The sequence below is a fragment of the Carassius carassius genome, chromosome 29 (assembly GCF_963082965.1).
Source record: "Carassius carassius chromosome 29, fCarCar2.1, whole genome shotgun sequence".
In the NCBI taxonomy this organism is placed as follows: domain Eukaryota; kingdom Metazoa; phylum Chordata; class Actinopteri; order Cypriniformes; family Cyprinidae; genus Carassius; species Carassius carassius.
Window position 1 is genome coordinate 15056874 of NC_081783.1, and position 24491 is coordinate 15081364.

A 24491-nucleotide genomic window follows, 5' to 3' on the forward strand; every position below is an offset into this window, starting at 1 on the left:
CCTTTACAATTCCCTCTGTAATTGGATCCTGGACTTTCTTACTGGAAGACCTTAGTCAGTCCATGTCGGCCACAACACCTCAGCACTACCACACTGAGCACAGGTGCTCCACAGGTGCTGAGTTCAGCTCCAACTACATCATTAAGTTTGTGGATGGACACAGCATTGGTAGGTCTCATCAGCAACAGCGATGAAACTCACTACAGAGAGAAGTGGCTGAATAGTGTGGCACTAACAACCTGTTTCTCAATGTGGTGGACAAACTCTGTTGACCACCCCCCACTGACCATCGACAGCTCGACTTTGGAAAGAGTCAGCAGCACTAAATTCCTGGGGGTGCACATCACAGAGGATCTCACTTGGATCACCAACACCATGTCACTCTCCAAGCAGGCACAACAGCGGCTACACTTTCTCTGCCGGCTGAAAAGAGCAAGTCTCCCTCCACACATCCTCACCACTTTCTACAGAGGAACCATAGAGAGCGTGCTGATCAGGTGCATTACTGTCTGGAATGGGAACTGTAGTGCAGCAGTGAACACAGCTGCAAAGATCATTGGTGCCCCTCTCCCCTCCATCCTGGACATTGTTCTCACACGATCATGAAGGACCCCACCCATCCCTCCCACAGTCGCTTCCAGCTCCTACAATCAGGAAGGGGGTACCAGAGGATCAGAGCCCATTCTGCCAGACTGCTCAACAGCTTTTCCCCCCAGGCTGTGAGAGTCCTGAACTCAAATCACCCTGCCCTCGCATTGCTGTATGTACATATTCCCACAATAGGCTAAGAAGTCATATGTGCGTTTACATGCTCATGCATTACAAATCATCTTGCACTGTTCCACAGCCAGCTGCTTGACTTACGAAGTTTCTCTTTGCACATTTACAGTATTATGTGAAGCATTCGTATATAATTCATATTAATTAACGATTGAGCTGTCCTTGAATGTGGATGGCACGCAGTGACTTGATCCGTGTCTGACTGCAGAGGAGGAGATGGCTGGCAAGCTGATATATATATCTGATATATATATATATATATATATATATATATATATATATTTATATATATATATATATATATATATATATATATATATATATATTTATATATATATATATATATATATATATATACATATATATATATATATATAAAAGCGACTGACTCTGTTGGAAATTTTATAATGGGCCATGTTTGGATCTTCCAACCATACAGTAATCCAAACACAAACCTCAAAAACAACAAAAATGGGTCACTGGGAACAAAACCAAGCTTCTACTATGGCCGTTCCAGTCCTCTGACCTGAACCCTAAAGAAAATAAGTGGAGTGAACTGAAGAGGAGAAGCTGGGAATCTAAAGGATCTGAGAATAAGTAATCTAGCATCTCAAAAATGCAACCAACAGTAAAAATGGCCATTAAGGACTTCAGCATTACTTTTACAGTGAACATAAGTGACACAAAAAGAGATATCAGTAACATAACTGGTATCAATGCTACTGGCCTTCATTAACAGTAGGCTACTTGGTAAAAAGATGCCATTAAACCGTATTTAAAATATACCATATTTGTTATTTGCTCATTCATTTGGAGGTTCAATGTGAAATAATGATAACATAAATATATTAATATGCAATTAATCACAATTAATTATATAAAAAATGTGTGATTGATTAGTTATTTTTTAATCGATTGTTGGCACTAATTTTAACCTTTCAAATATGTTATTCCTGGTATAATATTTGATTATTTTACAGCTGAATATGCCTTTATTTTCTTATTTTATAGCACCCCCCCACCCCACCCCCCAAAAGACATAGGGATGACTGCCCCTACCTGGCCCCTTCAAATTTTTAATTCGATAATCTGGCCCTCAAATGAAACTAACTGAATAGCCCTGCACTCGTCCCTAGACTGGATTTATTTAACGTTTTTCTTATTTCACAGCCACTGTATATCAGTAATAGACAAAAAGGTCTTTACTATGATTATTCATCAGCATCAGTATACTATAAAACAAGGGAGAAAGAGAGAACATTTCACAATTAATTTTAAATATTTTTTGACATCATCTCACAATTTAGACTGTGGTTATTATGGAAACCAAAGCAAACTTTGCAAAATTAACTTGAGAAAAAAAAAAACTTTTTATGCATGCCAATTTATATAATTCATATTTTGGACTCTATTTTAAGACTTTTATCATGCAACATTCTGCAACATAGGATTATGATCTTGAACTATAGGTTTGGTTGTGTTGTGTAACCTTGATGATCAACTGATAAATGATTCAGCTGAAGGCTTTCATAATAAGGTTGATGGTGTTTGTGTAAACATGTTCATCTACCATTTAAAAATTCAAACCTCTGCTTTGAAACAGACGAACCCAGCAAATTCTCTGTTAGTGTCACTAAATGAAAACATTAGTTAAAATATATACAATACCATCAACATTATATTTAGTTTTTTTTTTCATTCATTCATTTAAATGTTTTGTCTATGTTTTTTTTTTTTTTTTTTTTTTTTTTATGTAGGTGGTTTTTCGCAGTTTTTCAAGGGAGGACATTGACTGTGATATGGATGAAGTGGCCATACCTAGCTATATGGAGAGATGATGCTAAGGTGTTGTTTACTCATCTCCACAAAAGTTTATGTACTACTGTATATTTGGAATATGTTCTGATTTTCAGTGCAAAATGCAGTCTGTGTTACAAGGACCTATTTTGGCATGGACCCCATTCTGTGTGTTTGGAGCATATAACTGAAGCAGCATGTGAAAAGTCAAAACTGAGTGGGAAAAACTATCTACTCTGACTCATTTTCTATCTTTTAGAAATGTTCAGTAGAGGTTAATAAAGTTTTTTGTTGTTGTTGTTTTGTTTTCTTAGGTAAGTGACTTTATTATTCTACAACTTGTTTAACATTGTATGGTCTCTCTCCCTTTTAAACACAAGGTAGAATAAGTAATCTAGCATCTCAAAATGGTAACCAGCAGTAAAAATGGCCATTGGGGGACTTCAGTATTAACTTTCACGATGAACATAAAACCTTTGAAAGTAAGTAGAAAGTAAAACTGGATGAGAGCTTAAAATAGAGTAAGACATTGTCGAAGCTAAATAAATTAGCTACCTAATTAATAAAAAGGACATTAAAACTTGTGCCTGGATTGGATTTTTTTCCAAAATATTGTTTCTGTCAGGGGCATAGCAGGTGCGGGGGATCTGGGGAATACATCTTTCACACTGTTAAAACGGGTGATTCTTTTGTCCCCTGCCCTTTTTTGGCTCACAGAAAATATTTCCGTCCCATGCTTTGATTTGTTACTTAGATTTGAGTGAACTAACATTCAGCCAACCACAAGGCAAATTATCTCTTGACATGTCTGCAGTCTGCAGTAAGCTTCAAATCTCCTGTTGCTCTCGCAATTTTTTTCATTCATTCAACTTATTGTTCTTTGGCTGTCTGGGGTGAAATCAGGCCCCTTTCTATGGGGGAGCTAAAGGGTGCTAAGCACCCTGAAACAAAATCAAAAGCACCCTCAGTTAAAGCTGTATTAATGACATTTTATTGCAGAGTTAGCAAACTATGCAATTCGTTATGGTTTGCGCTCTGGAAATCGATTTCTATTTGAATATGTTTTTGCAGTGTTGAGCAATGTTACCATGGTTCCCTGAGAATGAGGAACGAGTGCTGTTTCCCTTTGACACGCTTTATATATTACTTCATGTCTCCTTCAGACAAGAAGCAGGTGACATATTTACAGGTGCCCTTTTGTTGTGACATCATAGGCTTCCGCCTGCCAAAGTCAAGTTCATTGTCATGTTTAGACGCATGCTTCAGATACTATTCAGATAATATTTTTGTAGTAAAAAAAAACAAACAAAAAAAAAACTGCCTGAATTAATACATTGCATTATATGCATTATATAACAACAATGAGGCAATCATCTTTGGTTAATTAATAACAATGGTTTCATTGAATAACACTGTTAAACTACATAATGTAATAAAAAATATATATATTATGTATATTAAGCATTATTGCAAATGCCTGTAAAGGGTGGCAAATGTAATTGCTATTTTTACACTTATAGGATGATCAAATCCTTGTTTAATATTGACCAAACATTTAATTCAAATATCCACTTAATCTTACATTTTTGGCTACTTTTTTTGTGATAGAAATGCTACAGCCTCTATAATTTCTTCAATAAAAATCACGTTTTATCATAGTAAAACTGCTTAATTTTCTGTATACGTTCTGTATACTTATACTGTTTACTTAACTATATTAGTTATAATTGTTTATTATTAAACAAAAACCCACCAATTCACTATCTCAACAAATTAGAATATGGTGACATGCCAAAAAGCTAATCAACAAAAAACACCTGCAAAGGTTTGCCTTCAAAATAGGCTACACAATCATGGGGAAGACTGCTGATCTGACAGTTGTCCAGAAAACAATCATTGGCACCATTCACAAGGAGGGTAAGCCACAAACATTCATTGCCAAAGAAGTTGGCTTATGTTCACAGAGTGCTGTATCCAAGTGTTACACGCGTCTCGCGTACGCCCCGGCCCAGAGTCCTCAAATAATTAGAAGTGCTCATTTCTTAAATCTTTTTTTTTTTTTTTTTTTTTTTTTTTGTCTTCAGATTCTGATTAGTCGAGCTGGGGAAACGAGGCTATAAAATGGAAGGAGGCGGACCCTTTCATTCTCTCTCTGCCAGCCACAGACTTCTCCATTACCACATCGTCTCCTGCTCCTATCTTGTTGTTATTTTGGAGTAGGGAGCCCCAGCCTGTTTCTGTTAGTTTAGTTATGATTTTCCTCTTGTCTTGAGGCAGGATCATGACAGGCCCATGTTTTGTGTAAAAGCACATGGCCTTGTCCTTGGGCCATGTGCTTGTGTTGTCTCGTTTCCTTGCCCCGCCCCCTTGTTACCCTAGTTTTGTCATTATTGATTTACCTGTGCCACCTGTTATGTCATTATTAGTCTCCCTATTTATATCCCCTTGTGTTCACTGTCTTGTGCGGTTCATTGATGTTGCTACCTTGCTTCACATTGTCTCACTTTGAAGAGTCGTTGTATTACCCATAGACATCATATAGGTAGACGCCCCATCGAACGCTACTGCCTATTGACACGAACGAGCCGTGGAGTCGCCATCTTGGACCGGTCGACAGCTCCACTCAGTGTAACTTCTTTGCCAGGTGCAATGAGCTGTCAGCGCATTAAATTAATCATATATCACTGAATACCTAACTGATTTTGACGCGGGGTTTTTTGCTGCAAAGGTCATTCATGCAGCTATGATACAGGACACATGGTTCAGCGTATTTTAATATTCATAATAGGTTTTACAGTTACATATTATATTCTGATATAAGATATAAGTGACCAGACGCCCAAAATCTAAATATGTGAGGTAGAATATTTATAAATCACACACTATAAATATGATAAAGAAGCAGAAACAGATAGTTGCAGTAAAAAAGATATTTTAATAAGTTGAAGAAACAATTAATTATAATTTGTGACATATACACTCTCTCTGGTTCTCTCTCTCTCTCTCTCTCTCACACACACACACACACACACACACACACACACACTTCTCCCTCCCTCACTCTCTCTCCATCTCTCACAAACACACGCACACACTCTCTCTCTTCTGTGACTGTTGACACCTTGGAGCTTGTATTGCTGAAGCCTGGCGGATCAACCTCTCTGCAGCTCTCAGCACCTTATAATAAGAATACAAATAATACATATTTATATAGCGCTTTATACAGTACTCAAATACACTTTACAGAACAGAGAAAATATGAAAAAAGCAACCTTAATATACATTACTTCCAGATATCACGTGCGCAAACACAAATAACAGTAATTATGTTCTGTCGAACAATGTATGTATTAACTTCAGATTGGATTGTGTTGGTGATTATGGAAGCAGATTAGTCTCAAATATAATTCACGCAAAAAACACGATTCACACATGCGTAGACAATTTCACATGCATGAAACCTAATTCACTTACACACAAAAAAAATTCATGTGCGTGAAAAAAAATATATATTCACAAAAAGCAATTCACAAGCGCAAAATAAAATTATATATTTATAAAATATATTTCACAAATGCAAAAAACTATTTGTAGATATACAACTGTGCACAAAAACCTTTGAATGTTTAAAATGTACGAGTGTCTGAATGTACGAATCGTCATTTACTACGAATCCACTCGGATTTGTGTGTGTGTGTTTTTGAGACTTTCCTGGCAGAGCTCTCTTCCCACGTGGGTCTGTCGTACTCTTTAGCCAATCAGATGCGAGCTTACCATTCAACCAATCATATCATAAGCCACTGAGTGCATTCAAGGAGCACGATTCTGCGCACCTTTAGCGCAATATGGATTAATTAGAATGGAAATTAAGCCTTTACATCAGTAATCCAGCATGGCGAATGAAGATTGAAGAATGAAGATGCTGTCTTCAACGCACTGTTCTTCTTTTATGTACTGCAGGCTAATATGCGTGCCAACTCGTTTCATTCATTCCATTATATATATTATAAATGCTTAACTGGCTGAAATCAGAGAAACTGTCAAGTCGGACATCTTAAAGTTGTTAGTCAGGAGGAGAGGGGCCAAGAGAGAGTGAGGATTTGGAGGCAACAGAGACGAAGAGAATAGAGAAAGAAAATGAGCAAATAAAAAATCTTGAGGAAATCTCTCTCTCGCTGCAGGCTGAGCGACTTTTGCGCTGCACTCGAAAAGTTCCAGATGCATCCTCTTTCATTTTATTTTATGTTTGAGCCTATGCTCTTTGCAACTTAATTATGTTGTGGATCGTGTGTAGGTTATTTATTGTCGCACTTGAAAAGTTTCAGATTGATCCTCGTTTTTATTTATTTTATATATTTCGGAGCTTATTCTCTTTAATGATGTGGATCGTTTGTAACTTCATTGCAATTTAATTCAATGTACTGTCGTTCTAATTTCCATAACCGTTATGTTATGCAGCGGTTCCCAAACTTTTTTTCCTGTGCTCCCCCTTCTATGTCCCAACCGGGTTGGTAAAAAAAAAAAAACCCAACAAAGCTGTCTTTTATCGCCATATAAAGAGTCATGAACAGAGAACATCAACAAAGTTTCAATATAATGCAACAAAGCACAAGCTTCCACTTTTAAGAGGACGAGTGACAGACACAGGCTAAGTAACAGAAAGCACAGTTATTTTCAGCCGCGTAAAAGAAACAATAGGCTTGTCCTATTAAATGACCATGGAGCTAGCAGCAGCATCATCTCAACCCGCGGCCCGTCACGAATTCAAATGCGTCCCACCATGCTGAACACAATTAATTTTTTTTTTCAGTTTTACAATTATTATTATTTTTTACATTAATTTAAACATTTACTTAAGAAATGTAAGCTATAGCCTAATGTTTTTTATGTTAAATTATTTTGTGTTTCATATATTATTTCCTACTCACATAACATTACTCATTTAACGAACACATACAAGCGCCCACTTTGGCAGAATTCAATCAACAGCCATTAGTTCGGTAAAATTGAGCATCATAATGGACAAATTTGTTTTTAAGGGAGAAAAAAAAGAAATGTGAAAAATGCCAGCGAATGAACACGTAGAAAAAATAATAGTCGCAGTATCAGTAGTGAAGGACAGTGCTGGATTTTCGGTTTGCCCCGCATTTTACTTAAAGTTCAGGCAAATGGGAACACCATATATTACATAGCAATCATCCTTAATTGAAGAAATGTGGCAAAACATCTCTGGAGAGAACCTTATATTATTAAATTCGAATGTGCTTTCCATATTTGGATCAACATAGGCTACACACATTTTCTGCAATGTCGCGTCAAGTCATGCTCCCGTGCGCATCTTACAGACTGCATCTTAAGCCATATGTTAAACTTTCCGCGTCCGCGGGGAGTCCGTTATGGACCGCTTGGTAGGCGTGACGTAATCATCGTCATGGGAGAGTGTGTGCGGAGGCTCTGAGAGGATGAACGCGTACCTCCCATTTTTTTTATGACCGCACGGACAGGTGCGCGTGGTCAGTAGGTTTCAAAAGCACAATTGCACATGTAGAGGCAGTGTGAAGAAGCCCATTGCTACTCGAACCTGTGCAATCCGCTTGCACTTGGACTTGGACCATAGTGCGGCCCAGTGGAAAAAAAGGTTGAGAACCACTATAACATATATAGTTACAAATTAAACAACGTTTCTAAATATGTGATGTTGTTTATCTTGATCGAACTACATTGCTTCAACGTAGTGGTTAACAATGACTAGGCTACATGTTTTAAAATGTATTACTGTAAGAAAGTACACACTGACCTAACAGACATCAATTTATAAAACAAGATTATTTAGAATTATAATTTCACAACTCTCAAAATGTTACTTTTGTCTTTACAGGTCTTTCTTTTTACTATCCTGATTGCAGTTTAATTTATAATTACTGTAACTGTCCTGTTACAACTGTATTTTTTTCTAACTAGTTTTCTAACTAGAAAAACTGTCTTGATTGAATGTGTAAACGATAAAATGTGTAAAGTCAGACTTTTATGAAATAAACTAAACTCTTACCCGTGCTTCCCGTGCTTCATTCGCCATGCTGGATTACTGATGTAAAGGCTTAATTTCTGTTCTAATTAATCCATATTGCGCTAAAGGTGCGCAGAATCGTGCTCCTTGAATGCACTCAGTGGCTTATGATATGATTGGTTGAATGGTAAGCTCGCATCTGATTGGCTAAAGAGTACGACAGACCCACGTGGGAAGAGAGCTCTGCCAGGAAAGTCTCAAAAACACACACACACAAATCCGAGTGGATTCGTAGTAAATGACGATTCATACATTCAGACACTCGTACATTTTAAACATTCAAAGGTTTTTGTGCACCTGTGAATCGTGTTTTTTGCGTGAATTATATTTGAGACTAATCTGCTTCTATAGTGATAGGCACTTAACGTTACCTAACGCTAAAAGTAAGTTTTGTGCGTCTAACAAGTGCTTTTTCGAACTTCTTTCTGATCTGAATAGTAATAGTAAGTTATGTGGGAACACTTGAGTTGAGGTAGGTAACGTTACATAACGTGTACATTTCAGTACAGTACTATCAAAGATCCTTGCTCCTTCTCAATTATCTGGATTTAAGGGCAAACTACAACCAATAGTACAATAGTAATGTTAAATCTTACTTGTGAAAAGTAATCCCGAGCGGTACTTGCGATGGTCCGCCGATTAGAACAAGAAAATGCTAAACAGTGCTCTGGTATCTTAACTGCTGCTACGCAACGAAACTAGGAGTACGACCAGTTCAAGATGGCGGCCGCAAATCTCATCGCACAGCGGCCAATAGGGCGTCTACTTATATGATGTCTATGGTATTACCCGTGAGTTTTTACCTGTAGTCAGAGTTCCTGTGTTAAGAGTCTTTTGTTTATCGTGTCAACCTAGTCTTGTTAAATTATCTGTCCTTGCCCTAGTCGTTGTTTTCCCCCTCGTGGGTTTTGTTTTCCCCCTTTTGTGATCAATAAACCCTGTGTTGTGCATCCTGTCTGCGATTGAGTTCATCCCTACCCTCCACATGACAAGTTATTTCTTTATTATGTTGCTGGGCTCCCTATCTCATAATTTTGGTTACTTTTGTGAGTATTTTGTGTTAAAATAAAGGATTATTTTGGGATACTCCATCAGTGTCCATCGATTATGTTATGCCCTTTAAACTCCTAGACCTTTTGGGGGCTCGTCACAACTATTTTAATTAAATGAGTTAACGTTTTTTTCCAACAAAATGAAGTGGTTGGAAATTTTTTTTGGATGTGGTTTAATCCGATTTACTACAATTTAATTGCAAGCTGCCTCACTTCATGCTATATTGTACCAAAAAGCTGTAGTTCAAGTCATTCTTTACATTGAATATAGTCAAAACGTTTTTTTAAAGGGATTAAAGGGATCTTTGGTGTACTTTTTCGTCACTTTCTTTGTTCCCAGTTCACGCCAAGCTTTTTGAACTACTCTTGAAGAGTAACCATAATGACGTCATTGCCCGAGGGGTTTTCCAGTCATTGGGAATTCCGTGCGGCACATTAAACAGAAGCATGCGCGCTTTGATGGACATGTTTATTTGTTGTGTTTAGGAGTACTTTTCTTAATTTGAGACCCTTTACATGGTATTGTCGTGGGAAATACAGGTGAGTGAAGTGTGTGTGTGTTTTTTTTTTTTCTCTCATGCACTTTATTCATAGCGGCCTTTTCTCCCCTGTTAGGCTGAAGAGGTGTTGTATTTTGGGCTTCACCTATTTTTTTTTGTTTGTGTTGATTAGTGTCGCGGGGGAGTAGTTAGTGTTAGCTGTGAAAGCAGTTATCTCGGGAGCACGTCCGTAGGCTATAGACCCCTTAAACGCCACGTCACTGTGACGTCACCGCTCTAGCTGGAGGCAAAACCTAAGGCAGAACTCATAGCAGGTGCGCTAAAAGTTTGAGGTTTTGACTTTAAAATTGACCTTGCAATGTTTACAAACTTTAAAGGGGTCTATTGGATGGTCGTCTTTTTGGCCTCACAAAACCTACTGGTTTTCAGTGCATAAAAACCCGACGCAGACCTAAGTGAAGACCAGGGTTTTAGTGAGACATCCCAGCAAACACAGAACGTTGTGAGGACGTCGCCAGTTAGTCGTCATTTGGTCAGCGCGACATTACTTTATGGCGACGTTGAGGATGTCGTGGTAAAGTTCCATTTTTTGGAATCTCGGCTAACTTGCCAGAAACGTCGTGGGCACGTCCTCAAAAGACGTCGCTAGATAGTCCCATTGGGGACGTTGTAGCAACGTGGTCAGTTGGTCTTCAGATAACTTTTAATATTATTGCACTATATGTATTATTATTATTATTATTAAGATACCATTTGAACCGCCTATTTTTTAGGAAATAATTATACAAAAAATTAATCATATATATATATATATATATATATATATATATATATATATATATATATATATATATATATATATATATAAATATATATATATATATATATATATATATATATATATATATAAATATATATATATATATATATATATGTATATTTATATATTTGCCATCATTTTATGAACAAAAATAATAATAATTTACTTAGCAAATGGTGATAATGTTTGTTAATGAAAGAGAGTACAGGACAAATGAACATTTAAACCTTAAACTAGCAGCCACGTCACTTTCTAAATGAAGTGCGCGATGTGCGCGTGCCCGTCATTTTGTAACAGTCAACTTCCAGCGGACGGTCACGGAGGAAAGGTAAGCGCTATAAATCTACTTTTATTCATATATTTTAACTGATATAACGTTAAATACCATCAAAGAGGAGTAGTGTTTTGTATTTTTTTTGAGTTTTGACACTCCTCGTAAGTAAAAAAAAAAAAAAAGAGCGTGCGCACTGAGAACGAGCATTAGACTGGCTGCAGTTCCTCTAACAGCCACTGGTGTCAGTAACGGTTAGAAATTTCAGAACCTACGCAATGCTCCTTTACCAGTTAAAATCTAATATAACCTTACCTGTTTTTAATTATTTGAAATTTAACACGATAAACTATACAGTATTCACTTACTAATTATAATTTTTTTTATCCGTAGTAACGTTAATTAGTTTGTATGAATGTCTGCTGCTCGGTCTTGATGATGCTCATGCTAGCCATGCTGTGAACTTGAATATAAACCGCTGTATAAAGTTTAACGTTAATTAGACCGAGGCTGCCGAAATCATGTTCAGTGTATGTGGGATTAATAATTTCCCCTTTTCTCCCACAAGTGGCAGGCTTGTAAATTCTGTCATCTGTTCATTATTGGTGTTGATGGTGTTTTTCACATGCATGCTTTTTAATGCTAGTTTAATTCTCAAATTGATCTGATACTTTCGTTTCACAAAAAGTAAACAAATTGTTCACTTTTTTTAGGGCCTGGCTGCCACCAGTTGAGTCAATGATTCAGTGAGTTCCTTATAAGGAAATATATTTTTTAAGGAAATATATTTGTTACCACCTAGTAATTTAAATGTATTATTTATTGCTTTAAAATGAACACATATATTTATCATCAGGTGAAGAGACAGTTTAGGCAGCAGCAACAAGACAACAATTACAAGTAGAGATGGGTTTCAAGAACTGGTACTAATTTGGTTCCTGACTTGTTCGGTACTGAAAACATTTATATAAGCTACAGGATCAATAGTGCTGCTATCAGTATTCTTGTAACATTGATTCATTACCCTTTAGACACAACCACATATCATGCAAATCATCTCCGAGTGGATGGCAGCAAGGATCCAGGATCAAGAGATCATTCATCATGGAGACTGTTCCACAGGAAGCAGTTTATCCTGGGTGAAAAACTAAACCTGGTTGTTTTAGCATCACTCAGGCAAGACTAAATACATTTAAATTGATTTCAGTTGGTTATGTGTTTCAGGTCATCCTGACCATTCTGCTGTTCTGGATGTAAGGCCGTGCTGGAACTACATTTCTCGTGGTTGAAAGATTTGTGCAGCGGTATCCAGATATATAACGCCCCATTCACACGGGGAGTCAACGCCTCTCGTTTACTTTTAAATGGAGTGACAAGCATGGTGAAATTAATTCTGGGTCCGTTGGTCATGACAGAAGTTGAAAACTTTTCAAGCGCCAATGCAGCCGTCCTCCAGTCAGAACGTCTTATGCAAATATTGTAGATAAATATTGTTTTAAATCAATGTAGAATTTCTATACTTCATTGTAGGGATGTCAATTTTCAATCATTTCCATGATCGATCATCGTTTAAATTAACGATCAATTAATCGATTAATCGTTATCCTTAATGATGCAAAATGAGTCTATTGCAGCAACATCCAGTCACTGGTATGACAGGATGTGCAAAAGTCTGTGTATGTGTGTATATATATATATATATATATATATATATATATATATATATATATATATATATATATATATATATATATATATATATATATAATATGTATGTGTGTGTGTGTAAAATACATTTCTTTTAAATGTATAGCACAGTAATGAAGGCAGCAACATGTGGTAGATGGGACAGAACAAGAAAGACTTAATAATCTTTCATTGTGCTAATGTATTATAATACGAAAGGGTATGGCTCCTATACAGTGCGCAGTGCTTATACACAACCAGTGCACAGAATGATGCACTTGAAGCAACACAGAGTCACAGCGTGTAGCATTACTCATAGAAATGTTCAAAACGCCAAGGGAAGAGATATTGATGTTGTTGTGTATTAGGTGTGCAATATTTTGAGCATTTTCTTTTAACAGTTTTAAATCTTAGTTATTGTGCGCTCTTGAAGAGAGTTTCATTGTTTTGACTGTAGTAACTAGGGCTGGGATGATGAGCTAATCTGCCAATTCAATACTATCCCGATACTTGTGTGCCGATTCAATATATATTTATAATTATATATATAATTGAGTATTGTGATTTATAGTTATATAACTATTGCAATTCGTGACTTATCCAAATTGTCTATAAAATTATTTGTTTGTTTCTGTAGATTTGAGGGAAAGATTAAAAACAAGGAGGTCTGGGAACGACTGAAGGGAACTGACAGCAGTGAGGGAAGGAAGTAATCACCAGAATGTAAATCCTTCGAGAATGTGTGCATTATTTATTACAAGTTGAGTTTTCATTTAAATGTAGCAATGTACACAGCTGGTCAAACGTTTTAAATATATTTTAAAAGTATAGTTTATTTCTATAATGCACAGCTATATTTCCAGCATTAATTACTCCAGTCTTCAGTGTCACATGATCTTCAGAAATCATTCTAATATGATGATTTACTGCTCAACAAATTTTTCTGATTATTATCACTGTTGTAAACAGTTGTGCTGCCCAAAATTTTTGTCTACACTACAGTTACATTTATTTATTTTTTTGGGGGGGGGGGGGGGGGGGCTAGAATGCATAAAATTGAATACCAGTGGTAGAGAAGACTTTTGTAATTTTACAAAAGAGCCTATTTTTTTTCAATGTTTTGAACTTTGTGTTTATATAATAATCATGAAGAAAAAGTTAGACTCTCCAGAAATGCTATGTTCCCTTTCGAGGGAACTTCGAACTGCGTCCTCTAGGGGGCGCTTTGGGGAACACCTCGTCGTGACCCGTGTCTGAAGCATACATTGAAAAACACCAACTTGTTGGCCGGCGACAGCCTCCGACGTCACTACCGGCGCGACTATAAATCAGCACCGGGAGAGCACATCATCATCTTCTTCATCTTCACTGACTGTTTTGTTTGAAGCGTGCATCTGAAAGAACCGGTAAGGGCGATCGTTCTCTGTTTATCATGGCGACAACTAGCAAGCATTTAGACGATATGTGCATCCGTGTCTGCGTTATTTGACACCCGATGACAAAACCGATCTTTGCGTCAATTGTTTGGGTGAAGAGCACGCACGCGATGTCTTTGAGGAGGCAATCTGCGTGCATTGTGAGCGTTTTTTCAATGGAAAAAGCTCCGCTTTCGTTCGCCTCTCTTCTGAAAAAAAAAAAAAAAAAAGGCAAGCCATCTGCTTCCCGCGGTTCAGGATCTGTCCACGCTGAGGTGTGGAAGAAAATGAGCTCTTGAGAATACAGGTGGATCTGTCTGAATGGTTTAAAGAGGGACTTTCCCTTTCGCGAAAAAAAAAGAAGGGCGGCGGATGAGAGAGAGACTCGGGAGGATGATGTTATATCTTTAACACTTTCTCATACTGAGGTTAGTGCTCTGCTGGGTTTTTACCCAAGAAAAGCAGGAGATATCTGAGGATGGTGAAGAAGCTGAGGCTGAGCCTTCTCAATTCTCCTTGCCCTGCGTATGTAGAGCTGTTGGAGGTTATTGAGTGAAAATTACCTTTTGACCATAGCCCTCCAGCTCAGGTGAGCCTTTCATTTGTGCATGATCTCCATACAGAGATTAAAAAGAAATAAAAGATGCCGTTTTCTTCTCGCATCCATCGGTTTCAGCACGAAAGTGATCTGCCGACATCCAGGTGATGCACGAAAGCGGCTATGAGGGAATGCCCCCTGTAGAAGTAGCTAAAATTTTATAAATAATTTATAAATAATTTTTATCTGTGAAATTTTTTTCTTTCTGCAGGGGAAACATCCTCTCTTAATCTCCCTCCTTGCCATCTAAGCCCCTTCAGAAAAACATCTCGCTTAAATGGCAAGGCATACACAGTAGCAGGTCAGGCTGTGGCTTTATTACACACAATGCTGGGGCTTCAAGCATATCAGACTGATCTGCTAAGAGACCTGGATAGAGGCAGGGGCCTTTTCCTGATCAGGTAGCTGAGCTGCGCCGCACCACGGATCTCTCTCCGTGCTACCAAGCAGGCCGCCTCAGCCATGGGCAGGACTATGGCGGCCATGGTGGCAGCGGAGAGACATCTGTGGATGAACAGATATCTGGAGGAAAGAAAATGCTTTCTGCTCGATGTTCAGGTTTCGCCTTCTGAACTTTTTGGTATTTCCGTTGAGACTGCGATTTGAGAAGTTCAGGGAGACGAAGGCGCGCTCTACTTTGATCTGAGGATCAAAGATGGGCACAGAAGGCTAGTGTCGCAACTCGCGCTCCTCCCCCAACTGCGGGCAGGGGTTAGAGGAATCGTGGGTCACAAGGAGGTAAGCAGAACCTAAGGGGTATGATCTAGACGAGGCAGCGTTCTCGTCCGAATCGGAGTGATACCGAGGTATCTACTCGTTACCTTTGGGGATTTTTTACCCTCTGGAGTCTAAGAGGTTATCAGGAGAAAATAGCCTCATTACGCGTAGATGCGTTAATCGACTTCAGAGGGTTAAACTTCTGCTTTAATCCTCCCCTTCCTAATTCCCCTGTAACCACCAGCTCTCCACCTGATCGAGGTTAGGTGGAAACCTCTCGCATAAGTCTCCTATGCTGGACCTATAATGTTTTTTATTGTTCTGTGTCCATAGCAACCACCTGACTGATGGTCCAGACTAAAAGGAGGCGCCCCTTGAGTGGGGCTCTGGCGTAGGAGGGTGGGTGAGTAAATATAACCCTCTCTGTATATACTTATGTGTATTTAATTGCTGGTGGTTACGTGTCTACTAATAAACTCTGTGAGTTTCCTTTGCAGTGCTCAGTTACAGTGTTTACTAAACACTCGCCAGCACCAGCCATCCAGCTTCATGTTCCGGTATTAGGCGGCTGAGATCACAGGTTTCTGAGGGAGCCTCCGTGATCATCAGGCCTGGCACAACACTGCAGGGAATTTCATGGATGTCCGGCCAGGTCACCACGAGGGGTCTCCTGGCCACTTAGTGGTGCTGTTGCATCTAGCGGGAAGTGGAGGTGGCAGTTACAGATTTCTTCTTGTATATGCTGCCTCAGGTGATGCTCCCCTCGTCCGAGGTTTGTAAAATTAAGCTTGCCTCTCCCGTGAGATTCAGCACCTCTGCGATGCTTAGGAACCTTTAAGTACACACGCTAAGCTTTGTGTACTTTCTCAAAACCACATGGTGGTCAGTGTGCACGTGAACACTTTGCGCACTTTCTAAAAATCCACAAGTGGTAAGTTTGCATACACTCTGCAAACTTTCTGAAATCTTGTACGATAAGGGTTACGCGCTCTGCTTCGTTCCCTTTCTTGAGATGATCAGACCTTGGTTCCTTGGGCTCCATTCAGCCAGTGTGTATTTGTTTATACACCTCAAACATCGCTCCATCAACATGAGGGGCTATTTGGGTGATTCTCATGGTAATTTAGCAGCGCTCCCCTCCCCCCCCCCCCCCTTTTCTCCTCTCGTATGAGACGGAGTTCTCTGTTTTTTCCCCAGAGCGCTCCAGTATTGTTTCCATAGATCGAGTAGATGACTCTCAATCATACTGTTTTGAGATGCAACATTCCATCTATGAGCTGCTCTATCGGAGTGCCACAAGAGTCTTTGCACACTTTCTGAAATCCACACTGTGGTAAGTTCGCACGCTAGTATTCTGCGTTCTTTCTAAAATCCTATATGGTGAGGGCTTCGCACGGTTGCTTCGTTCCCTTTCTTGAGTTGGTAAAAGCCCAACAGGGTGTTGCTACTAGAGAACTGTTGAGACAGCTCTTTCAGCAAGCTTATGCGTAAGCTAGCGGTAGCCCTTGTGTGACAGGCAAGACTTGGTACAAATGCTAGGTTCTTTGCCATATCCCTTTAAAGGAATCTTTCCTGATTCCAAGCCTTCAGCTCTACCCTGGGCCGAGGCCCTAACAATTAATTGGGTATGTAGCTTAGGCCTTTTGGCCGTAAGGGGTACTGTCACAGACAGCCGTCTAAATGTCCCAGGGGCAACTCCCATGGAAATGGTAGAGTTGGTACTTAGTGCTCGCCATGATTCTGGCCTGCATTCCCCTCAGCATGGCGGCGTGGGTATACTGTTCCCCAAAGCGCCCCCTAGAGGACGCAGTTCGAAGTTCCCTCGAAAGGGAACTGTCTCAGGTTACGTATGTAACCATAGTTCCCTGAGTAGGGAATGAGACACTTGTTTTTGTTTTGTTTTATGTCAAAGTACTCTGTCGAGTGTTTTTTGTGCTTTTTCTGAGAGTTTTCTCATGCAAATGTGTTATTGTGTGTTTGTTTTCATGCTCTCACGACAGACTTTACTTTCATTTTGTTTTCGTTCATTTGCCAAAGCAATAGGCTATGATAAGTAGTAGTTCAAAAGACTACTTATTGGTTTAATATGGGAGAGTTTGAATCAATCTGGGCACGGGGGTGGGACTAAGCATCAACAATCATTTCTGTTTGGCTCAGAGGATAGAAAGCATTGGTTTCTTCTGACGAATCAATGTTGTCAAAATGCGATGATGTAATCACGTACACTACGGCGCCTCTGAATATCCATAATGAGTTTTTGAGGTTTAAGCGCTAAGATCAATCGTTATCGGGAAACCCCAGCCAGAACTTTACACAAAGGCAAACACGGCATGTGTAACACAGGAAAGCGCGTTCCTATAGTCTAGTAAAGTAGTGTAGTTACCAATATTATTAGTGTTATGCGTTACTTCGTTACCCCAAAAAGTAATAAAGTTACTGTAATCCGTTACTTTGTAACTCGTTACCCCCAACACTGGTTCAGTGGAACTAACAACCGTAGTAAGCTAACTGCAGATGTGATTCACATCATGTATGTCATGAGCAGATGTACACTTTGATCATAGCGGCAATAATGCGATTAATTCAATTCAATTCAAGTTTATTTGTATAGCGCTTTTTACAATACAAATCCTTACAAAGCAACTTTACAGAAAATTATGTTTCTACAATATTTAGTAGTAGCTTATAGTGGTGACTGTCAGTTTGTGCACGTTTGACAAGATTTTTAGAAAAAATTAATACAAGACGTAGTCAGCTAGACGATGAACATTATTAATTAGTTATTAATTAGATTAGGTGCATGTACATGCACTGATTTGTGATAATCAGCAATGTTTCCCGAGTAGCAAATCAGTATATGAAAAAGATCATGTGACACTGAAGACTGGAGTAAAGTTACTGAAAAATTCAGCTTTGCCCCATAATTTTCAATAAATAAATTAAGTATATTCGAAAGAGTATGAAAATTGTTATTTCTTTTTTATTTCTTTTGTAATTTTGATTAAATTAATTTAGCCTTGGTGAGCAGAAGAGACTTCTCTTGAAAACCATAAAGAAAAGATTCCAGATTTTGACTGGTTGTGAACATACATGAGTAACATTAACAATATGATTCTTCCTTTCAGCGGCCAGAGAAGGATGTTGACAGTGCAGGCCCAGGATGAAGAAGAGGAGGAAGAACACATTTAACAATTTTCTCAAACTTTCCATGTGTTATAATAAAAACAATGAACATGACTACAATAATATGCTAAATGTTTTTAAAAGATTCCAGTTTGCAAGAGATCTGAGTGTCTGACTCTACACTAGAGGAACTCTTTTCTGAAGAACATCAGGTGCTGAGAAGAAGCCTTGTTATTACAGCAAAACACTGCATCAAGCCTCCTGTCCTTCCCTCAGAAGAGCCTGTTTTCTGCTGCTGGGGTAAGAAACACACCCTTCCTCTTCTCTATCGGCTGTCCAGCGCCTAACTCTGCCTCCTCAGCACTTTCTGAAAGAGTCTTCTCCACAGTCAGTAATCCGAGATCACAGATTCTTCTGAGAATGTCAATACGCTCATTTTCTTAAAAACTTTGTTTTTTTTTCGGGTGGGACAAATAATACAGGAGAGATGCTAGAAATCTCTATATTGTTCATTTTTCATATCTTTACGCTTTATGAATGTTTTTCTTCTGAGAAGCTCAAAAATTATGGTTCTTTGGTAATTGCTATATTGTTTAGGTTTATCCTCTGATAGTGAGCACAGAGCCCTGATCATGTCCATGGTTTACTAATTTGTTCCCTCGCTGTACTAAAACGTGCACGATTACTTTTACATTTCATTGATTTGCTAAATTCGTTCTCTTGATGTATAAATAGTGTACATGATTTAGCAAATCGAGGGAATGAAATAGAAAATCGTGCGCATGAATTAGCCTATATTTATTCCTGCATGCCGTGTAATTAAAGCACATCACCACCAGACATTTATACAAGGAGCCTCATACGACGTTCACGAAACAGTTTTACTGTGTGCAGTATCTCTGTGCAGTATCTGCTGAATTGTTTCATATCTATTTATCATGTATTTTTTTTGTTGCACCAAATTATGTAGAGTTGTATCAATAAGTGTACTGATAATTATAAATAATTTTCACTAATAACGTCATTAAAGACAGTATAACCAAGGCGAGGCCTGTGTGTGCTTACTGTAAAAAGCGTGGCCATCTACAGTCCTAAAGACAGTATAACCAAGGCGAGGCCTGTGTGTGCTTACTGTAAAAAGCGTGGCCATCTACAGTCCTAAACACAGTATAACCAAGGCGAGGCCTGTGTGTGCTTACTGTAAAAAGCATGGCCATCTACAGTCCTAAAGACAGTATAACCAAGGCGAGGCCTGTGTGTGCTTACTGTAAAAAGCGTGGCCATCTACAGTCCTAAACACAGTATAACCAAGGCGAGGCCTGTGTGTGCTTACTGTAAAAAGCGTGGCCATCTACAGTCCTAAAGACAGTATTACCAAGGCGAGGCCTGTGTGTGCTTACTGTAAAAAGCGTGGCCATCTACAGTCCTAAAGACAGTATAACCAAGGCGAGGCCTGTGTGTGCTTACTGTAAAAAGCGTGGCCATCTAATAAACAGCTGTTTTCTGTTGAATAAAAAGAAACCTAAGACAGTTGCGCTAGTGGAAACATCAATAGTACCGCAGCCCACTCAAACTGAACACATGGACTTGGACATTTATTCTCCTTTTATTATGAAGGGTGAAGTCTCATGGCCTGACAGCTGCGTAAAGGTCCCAGTAACAATTTTGCGTGATACTGCTGCTTCTAGATCTATTATTCTTCAAAGTGTGTTGCCTCTTTCAGAAAAAACCTCCTTAAGCTGCGATGAGCTGGTGCAGGATTTTGGAATGAAGTTTGTAAATTTGCCCATGCACTCTATTCAGCTCGAGTCGGACCTGGTGTCTGGTCCAGTTGCAGTGGCAAAATAGTTTTTCCTATTAAAGGAGTGGATTTTCTTTTGGGAAATGATTTGGCTGGGGGTAAAATTCTAGTAAATCCTGAAGTTACTACTGTGCCCTTTGTCTCTGAAGGCCCTGATGAATTGTGGATGAAATATCCCACAGTGTTTCCTGTATTTGCTGTCATGCGTTCTATGGCTAAAGCTAATGTTTTGGAGCATGATGGTTTAGAGGATAGCTTTATGATACATCCTGAAATGGAATCCGAGATTAGCCCCATCACGTGTCTTCCTCCTACAACCTCTGATACCATGGTGTCATGTGAAGGTAGCGTGCACCGGTTGCTAAATACTGTGCAAGAGCCAAAGGAGCAATTGGAGAGCTTTAGTGGCTCGCAGATGTCTCGGAAACATTTGATTTTAGAGCAGAAGCGTGGCCCGTCTCTCTCCTCTTTATTTGAATTAGTTGTTTCTGAGGATGAGCTTGCAGTTATGGCTTCTGGTTATTTCCTTAAAAATGATGTCCTGCTGCGTAAGTGGACACCATCTTACGCTGGTTTGCTTCGTATTTATTATGCTGCGCACTATTTTGAATCACCATTTCACTTCACAGTGCATTTCCCAAATAACAGTAGCTATTTATTGTGTATTTTGGCTTCTGTTGTTGTTTTGCATTTTGCTATTGGCTGGATGAGGCTTGACGCGGTCTTTTTGTCCTCTAAGTGTTTTCTTTATTTTGACCTCGTGTTTTTTCGGTCTCGTTATGGAGTTCTAAGTCTAAAGGACTTTGTAGCTCACCCAAATTTAGAAGAATTTGAACAATGCACTAGAAATAATCTGATCTCGATTGCTGCTCATATTAAAATGCCCACTTCAAAACGAGATAAAAAACAAGATATTAAGTATCAATTGTACACTGCCTTAGCTGAAAGAAAGTTTCTCCCTCCTATCAGCGCTGTCCCTTCACATGCTGTTACGCATCCCGATCCTGAGCTGCGTAAACTGGAGTTACAGGTGGAAATGCGACGCTTAGATCTTAAGGAAAAAGAGCTACAGCATGAGTTTGAGCTGCGCAAATTTGAAATCGAGGAGACAGGAAGACGTGAATCAGTACGCATTAAAGCTAGACAGTTGAGCAGGGATTCTGCTATGGACATCGATTTTGATGTTAATAAATGCATTTGTTTAATCCCGCCTTTTTCTGACAAAGATGTTGACAAATATTTTGTGCTGTTTGAGCGAGTACCAATGACCTTAAAGTGGCCTCTTCTTCTGCAGTGTGTATTTACGGGTAAAGCCCAGGAGGCGTATGCTTCTCTTTCGCCTGATGCAAGTTTAGATTATGACCAGGTGAAGTCTGCAGTTCTAAGGTCTTATGAGTTGGTCCCTGAGGCATAGGCAGAATTTTCGCCATTATAAGAAGGCCGAAGGCCAAAGTTATGCTGAATTTGGTTGTGAGAAAATTGTATTGTTTGATCGTTGGTGTTCTGCACAAGAGGTGAAAAACTTTGAGCAGCTTCGTGATTTAATCCTCATGGAGGAATTTAAAAATTAGTGAGCATGCCAGTCCTAAAGACAGTATAGCCAAGGCGAGGCCTGTGTGTGCTTACTGTAAAAAGCATGGCCATCTACAGACCTAAAGACAGTATAACCAAGGCGAGGCCTGTGTGTGCTTACTGTAAAAAGCGTGGCCATCTAATAAACAGCTGTTTTCTGTTGAATAAAAAGAAACCTAAGACAGTTGCGCTAGTGGAAACATCAATAGTAAAATTCTAGTAAATCCTGAAGTTACTATTGTGCCCTTTGTCTCTGAAGGCCCTGATGAATTGTAGATGAAATATCCCACAGTGTTTCCTGTATTTGCTGTCATGCGTTCTATGGCTAAAGCTAATGTTTTGGAGCATGATGGTTTAGAGGATAGCTTTATGATGCATCCTGAAATGGAATCCGAGAGTAGCCCCATCACGTGTCTTCCTCCTACAACCTCCGATACCATGGTGTCATGTGAAGGTAGCGTGCACCGGTTGCTAAATACTGTGCAAGAGCCAAAGGAGAAATTGGAGAGCTCTGGTGGCTCGCAGATGTCTCGGAAACATTTGATTTTAGAGCAGAAGCGTGATCCGTCTCCTCTTTATTTGGATTAGTTGTTTCTGAGGATGAGCTTGCAGATATTGCTTCTGATTATTTCCTTAAAAATGATGTCCTGCTGCGTAAGTGTACACCATCTTACGCTTCCACACAGGATGATTGGAGTGTTGTTACACAGGTTGTTGTTCCAAACTATTTGCGCAATGAAATACTGAGTCTGGCACATGACATTCCTTTATCCGGTCATCTAGGTGTTGCCAAAACCTACAGCCAATTTTTTTTGGCCTGGGTTAAAACGGGATGTGAAGTTACACTGTAGAACATGTCACACGTGTCAAGTCTCTGGAAAGTCGAACCCACCCATCCCACCATATCCTTTATTCCCCATTCCAGCTGTTGATTCACCATTTGATCACGTTATTGTTGATTGTGTGGGTCCATTGCCCAGTACCAAATCTGGTAACCAGTTTTCATTAACCATTTTGTGTGCTTCAACACGCTTTCCTGAAGCTATACCCTTGAGAAAAATCACTGCACCTGCAGTTGTAAAGGCACTCGTTAGGTTTTTCTCATTGTTTGGACTCCCTAAGGTAATTCAAACAGACCAGGGCACAAGTAGTCGTTCAGCTGAATATCACCCATTGTTTTTCAAGCGCTTACCATCCGGAAAGTCAAGGTACACTTGAAAGGTTTCATCAAACCCTTAAATCTATGCTTCAAGCTTATTTCTTGAAAATGAAAAAGAATGGGATGATGGTGTACATCTTCTGCTATTTGTGGCTCGGGAAGCTGTGCAGGAATCTACTGGTTTTATTTTGGGATACTCCAGCAGTGTCCATCTATTATTGTTATGCGTCCCTTTAAACTCCTAGACCTTTGTAGGGACCGTAACACCAAGCATGTTAACAGTGTAACCCTATTGAGCTGATGGTATTTCAGCCATCTGTTCCATATTAATGAATCATAACTCTAACACATTCTGCACTCAAAGACCAGAACGTGAGTAACCCAGGACTTTGAGTTTTACTACATCTTCCAACATAATTCACCATTTGGGGCGCCGCGATGTCGGCAACATCCTGCCGTGGGTGACAGTTATTACACCTTAGAGAGAGTCTCCAGAGACACTCGCGGGAGCCTCAAAGGAGAAACTAAACCCACACATTCCTGAACACACGCCCACAAATGTTTTATCTTACACTCATCATGTAAATCCTTAATAATGTGTATTTTGAATAGGTTTGTGTATTGCATAAAAATGGTTAATCCTGTGATGTGAGGATTATAAGTATGACTTGTAAATAGGAAAGGTTTCTCCTCATTTTAACTTTCTCAAATAGAATCATGAGCTGTAACCCAACTCCTTCAGAGTCATAAACTTTACGACTCTGAATCTGGGAGAAACAGGGAAGCCAGCTCTCGCTGGAATTTCTATAAGGAAAGGGAAAAGCACCCTTTTAAGTGTATAAAATATATCGCTTTTTGTGCTTAGATGTCTCCCCATATCAAATTGGAGTATCTGCAATTGTATCATGTGTTAATCAAATTTTAAATGTGTGTAATTCTGCATTTAAAAATGTAACTTCATGTTTTGATAATTTATATATGTCAATCTTGATGTCTGTGTAATCGTCAGGCTTTGACGAACTCATTTATCTAAAGCAAATTAATGAAAAATGTATTAATCTGGAATTATGAACATGCTAGGATATCACTGTTGAAATCTGATAAACCCTAATTTATTAGGGTGGGTGTTTCCA

General features: G+C 39.0%; 1 protein-coding gene across 1 annotated transcript in view; it reads left to right on the forward strand.

The window, feature by feature from the left end:
• Positions 1-2410: 2410 nt before the first annotated feature.
• Positions 2411-24491, forward strand: part of LOC132109711 (galactose-specific lectin nattectin-like) — a 29926-nt gene continuing 7845 nt past the window's right edge. Inside the window, exon 1 of the mRNA XM_059516013.1 lies at positions 2411-2429. The gene's annotated coding sequence lies outside the window, so the exon portion shown is untranslated. The remainder of the gene's footprint in view (positions 2430-24491) is intronic.